This window comes from Biomphalaria glabrata, chromosome 5, assembly GCF_947242115.1.
Source record: "Biomphalaria glabrata chromosome 5, xgBioGlab47.1, whole genome shotgun sequence".
NCBI classification, from domain to species: domain Eukaryota; kingdom Metazoa; phylum Mollusca; class Gastropoda; family Planorbidae; genus Biomphalaria; species Biomphalaria glabrata.
The window spans coordinates 40,601,940-40,607,939 of record NC_074715.1 but is presented as its reverse complement, the minus strand read 5'-3'; positions in this window follow the sequence as shown (position 1 = coordinate 40,607,939).

The window sequence follows — 6,000 nt, the reverse complement described above, 5'->3', positions numbered from 1 at the left end:
AGGGGGGGGAGGGATAGACGGTTAGGGGGAGTGGGGGGGGGGGAGGGTGGAAGACAGAGTAGACAGAAAGAAGTTCGACTTAATGTTGGGAGGAGTTCTGTTTTGCCAATCTCGATTGATTCCGTCTGAACTTGTTGTAGAAGAGTTTTATGACAGCTGACATAGTGGACAAAGGGAGGAGAGGACTAAGGAGGAGGGCGAGTAGTCAGATGACCAGATGAGGGACGTGAGGCGAGTAGCCCCCAGACCGCGTCTCAAAACAAGACTGGACGGTGTAAGAAGATTTATTAACGCATTCTATCAACAGTTGGTCTGGGCAGGAGAAACGCTAGTCCCGCGGCTCTTGTTATGGCCAGCATGTAACCTCCATGGGCGTATCTGCATATAAAACAATAAGTGGGTGAATGATTTGGAAATAAAATGTAGTGAACACGCTGACCTTAGTGAGACCGAAGTCGTAAAATATTTTCAGAATTAAGTCTGATATCACGTTAGCAGCAAACGTTTTAAAATTTGCATTAAGATTTTTGGCTGAGCTGTAATGTAAGAAAAAAAATACGCCCATGGATGATTTCAAGTTATATAAATTATTATAAATACAAAAGTGAATGTGTGTTTTAATGTATATGTTTGGATATCAGAATACAAAGTGTTAAACAGTGATATGCACATTTTTTCCCAATATGTATGTTTGACTTGTATGAGTGTGTCGTGAGTGTTGTTAACATTAAAATGACAATTATTTTTTAAAGAACGTCATCTTGACAAAAGAAGTGTGGACATAGTTTTTTTGCTAAGTAAAAAGAAACAACGAAACTATTCAAACCAGCGTATCTGAAACTGTGAAGTCTATGACGTGCTGACAAGGTTAGGTTTTGGGCATAAAGTCGATCTCACTTTTTTTTTCTTGTACAAATAAGTAAGTTTTATTACTATTGCAGTTATAAATCCATATTTTAGTCATAATTAAAAGTGTCATCATTAGGCATAACAACTTTAAATAAATTAAATTATTAAACTAAATGGTGCAGTTCCCTAACCCTAACCTTGACTTTCATTCTGTTTTCCAAGAACAAAAAATATTCAAATATTCGTTTGCTACGTCTTTCCCAATGCGATTCTAAAGGAACAGGCCGCACGACGATCTTAGACCATCACAAACATACTACTTCGATTATCTTTCACACGTCAGTATCGACTTGTGACACAAGGATAAGGAATTTCTGAAGCTCTGAAGTAATGAAAACTCTTGGCACCGGGGCTTCGTCCCGGACCCTGTGTTGTTGTCGGTAGTTGACTATTAGAACTAGATTGCTAGTTCAACTAAACCGATTAGGCGTATTATTTTTTTAAATAGTAGAACTTGAAATAATTTAACAAACTTCTTAAAAAAAAACAATTAAATATAGCTTTTATTTCAATATAGACGAATTCAACTTGAGATCAAATGAAAAATATCTAGCAGTAATATAAAACGATATTTTAAAAAATCACAACAAACACTCATCTTTCTTCATGTCTCTAAATCATTATTATTATCGAAGACTCCAAAGGCTGGCGGCGCGAAAGTATTTTTTTTTTGGTTTGGTTTGGGGGCCGTCTACACTAAAACATTGAGAAACTCTTCTCTAAGCCAATGTCTGTTTCTGACCGTTGTACTTTAGTGCTGTCAAATTTGTTTTTCTTTCGTCCTTGATAATTCTTCGTTCGGACAATGTAACATGGATACAACTGCAAGGACGATTTGTTTGACATCTGTCAGCATGTGGCAAGTCTCATAATTCAACTTCTATTCAAGTTCTATATATCTGCATGATGTTTTCAGGGGAGTTTTCATGTAGACTTTAGATGTGGGCGCATGATTTAAAACGACACTCCATAAAAAATCTAAAGTTCCTCTTTCAGACCTTGTGATCTATAGGGCAGATGATGTTAAGGTCATCTGTTTCTGTAACTTACGGCTAACGAGGGGTGTCATGTGGCCAGCACTAGGACCAAACGCTTTACTTTTCCCTAACTAATTTCAGGTACCCATTAGAGTTGGGTGGACTCAGAGACACTTAAGTATCCCGAAACAAAAAATCCAACACGATTCGAACCAGGGACTTTGGTTCAGAAGCCAAGCACTTTACCACTCAACTACCGCGCCTCCCGACTTTCCTTAAAGCATGTACAAAATGTGACATATTCCCAGGAGCCCTGAATAAAAAATTTTATTTGCTGTTAAAGGCTTTTAGTAGTTAGCACACAAACTTAGTTTGGTATCCTCGTAACTCTGTGTTTTTAAAATTGTAATTAGTATAAATTTTGTTAGCTTCATTTCTAATGTACATTACTACATTTATAGTCAAAAGAAACGTCCAACTCTGTACAAGACTGACTATACTTCCGCGTTGCTATGACGACGACGACCCTGGTAGAGAACGTCTCTTTCCTCTCCCTACCCGCAATAACTTTTTTTTTTGACTTTTTCGACCGATTTTTAATCTTCCTGTTCCTGTTTAGCCACATTTATGTACGTCTGGTTAGTCAAGCGTGACACAGTGCGAAGATATTATCTTCTGCTACAAATCAGGACACTATTATAAGCAGCTCCATAACTTCTACCACCATTAGTAGCGCATTGTAGCTACTCTCACTATACTAATGGTGTCTATTTGTACTATATACTTGATAGTAAATACTAATCGAAAATGTGGTTAATGGTATGCTTTATAGTATATACTATAGTAATACTGTATGCATTATACAACTTGTTATATATAAATAAAATATATTATGCTTTTTTTCTATTTCTTTTTATTGTATTTAGTCTAGTAGAGAAGTAAAATTATGGCATTACAATATATCTCTTATCTTATCTTATAAATTACAGACGTTCGTTCAAAGAGATGATCATTACGTCATAATCTTAATCTATCTCGATCAAAGCTCTAATGTAATTTCAATTGTCTGTCATCGATTGTCCATCTGTCCACTGTGTCCAGTCTTGTTTTGGTTAAAAAAAAGCTGAGAAAATGTACAGTGCACAAAAATAGGCAGCTGTGTGATTCGTACCCATACTAAGACATGTACTGATACATACAACTAATGCCTGTATTTCTATACTAAGACACGTACTGATGCATACAACTAATGACTGTATTTTTCATATAGATTTCAATTACAGACAGAGCTAAACTAATCGTATTCGTAAGATCAATAAATAAATAAAGAACAAATCTAATAAAAATGTATATTCCACAAAACTATTGTTCTCATTGGTCAGAATTCACTAAAGAGGCGAAACATTATCAAATGAAAAATATATTCTAAAATAAACAAGAAAAACATAGAAATGTTTCTAACATTCATTATACTTCATTATGAAGAGAAAAACAATTAAAAAAAAAGACAAAAACTATGTGCCAATGAAAGAGTTCGAGACCCGGCTTCATCTAAAAGTTTTTTTTAAAGTAAAGTTTCTTTTTTTTTTTTTTTTCAATTGACCTGTAACCTTTACAAAAGACGTATTCATTGGAACATGTATTTAAAAAAAAATGTTTTTCTGTTGGTTATTTTGTTTTTAATATGGGCTTCTTGCCTCGCTTTCATTGTTTCTCATACAGTTTTGTTTGGTGAAATTCCCCTATAACGGGTATTTTTTTTATGTCGAAGTAAAATTTGCTCATCAACGAAGCAGAGTTAGTTGAATTGTCATAAAATTAATTCATGTATCTTAACGAGTCAATACATACAGTAATATTAAAGAAAGAGATTACGAACAAAAAAGAATAAGTATATTGCTATTGTGTATTACAATTTGAAAATCGATCACGTTAGTATTTCATAATTAAGTGTAGCCGACACTGTAAGAGTTACCATCTTTTAACAGATCTCTTAATACAGTAACAAAGTTTACATTCGTACAGTGGCGTAGCAACCATGGCGCGAAGGGGTTAAATGAACCCGGACCCACGACCCTAAGGGGCCCACAGCCTGTGGCGTTGTAACCATGTCGCAAAGGGCTTCATAGCACATGGGACCATGACTCATGATCAGTTGGGGCCCACATTAGCACTGAGTTCGAGACCAAAGTGGCAAAGAATAATGAAACTGCTGTGCATAGTACAGATTGGACGTCTTTTCTCATTTATCAAGACATTACTTGAAGAAAACTACCAACTAACAAAGGACAAGTTTCGTACGATACACAACTTTGGAAGTCATGAAATTCATTGACAAACATGAGTTCCGTAGACTGAATTTGGATTTCCCAAAACGACAGTTCAGGAATAAATAAAAGTTGGGATTTTAGCAACTTTATGATTATGTCAGCTGATATTGCAGATTTCTATGACTTGGTTCAAAATGTGTATGTTTTGGGTCATAGAATGTCAAATGATCGTCAAGGAATAATGCTGAAACAGCTTTGAGATTCAATTATTTTGATGTGCTAACGATGTTAAAACAAATTAGTTTTTGTTCCCCAAAGGAAAAAAGAATGCCTAGAAGCTGCAGCACTTATGTGAAAACTAAAATCATTCGATACTATTGTTCTGCTGATTTTGTGGAGTACAAATTTGTAAGCGCAATCAACGGTGTGTCCAAAACGTGAGCAGCAAAATCTGCGTCCAGCTGTGAGGCTGCTATGGTAGCTTCACCTTGGGATGTTGATCCAGTTTTTTGGCTGCACACGATTATGGAAAGGTAAAAGACAATTTGATAAGTCTATCACTGACTGCTGCTCATAGAACATTCAAGAGGCAAAGAAAGACTTTCAAATCAGCGGATTATCTTCTTATATGATACAGACGTTGCTTCATTTTACCAAACTATCAATGTCATTGTTTCACAATCACATGACATTTATTTACTATCACAAAAAATGTCAACATTTTTCAGTCATTATTGCCTGATTTCATTTCAAGTCCAATTGACAAAGTGTTCTGAGATGCCAATATGCTGCTAGTCTTTTCTTACCAAATTTGATACTGCCATAGAATATTGTTCAGAGATGCAAACCTGCAAAGAAGCTTTCCTGAACGACACATTAAATCAGTATTCAATACAAGATTAGCCTGTTTTTTTTTTTAAATTTACACCATTGGATCATTAATTTGTTCCAAATATTGTCACAGCCAACAAGTTATTTTTCCCTTTGCCAGAGACAATATGTTCGACACAGCGGCCATTCTCGAAGTAGAGACTCATCAAAACTTATTGAAGAAGTTCGTTTAATACTGTTAAGAAGTATCAATATTAAGTTTTAAGACACTTTTTTTTTGGTATGTAGTCCTAATTAAATATATGATATTATTACTTACTATTCGATTTTTCTTGTCACACATTAAATTTGTCTTTTCGGAGAGGGGGGCCCACCAACATATTTTTGAATCCGGGCTCACGGGTATCTTGCTACGCCACTGCATTGGTATATGTTATATTTGTTTTGACGATCTCAATCAATCAATCAATCAATCTGTCTGTCTGTCTTTCTATCTATCTTAACTATTGGCAATTAATTATTTTCTTTGGTATCTTGAACAAAGGAAGGAAATCGTACTTGACAGATGTGATGATAAGATGGGAATTAGTCCCGGAATCTTGAGCCCCGAGGAAGCATTTTTGTTATAATGTCAAAAAACGATCATGTAAACATTCACCTTTCTTCCCTCCCACTTTCCCAACTGGTCTTGACAAGTGATAGGATCATGGCGTATTTTGATTTATTGTCACGTGCATAGTATATTTATTGCTATCGCATTTATCAACACGAAGAATTAAACTTAAAAGAGGTCTCAGCTTACATAATTAAAATCTTCTTTCAATTATAAAGTGAAATATTTTTACGGGTCGTTTATTAAATTAAAATTCTTGAATGCAGTAGTTCCGTTTGTCTCTTTTCTCCAGCAAGACATTTTTTACGACCTGGCCCAAAAGTCCTGCATGACGGCAGCGGGCGAGGTTCGTATTCCGGATTATCGTGATGGCAGTCCAAAGCACATACCACAAGGCAAT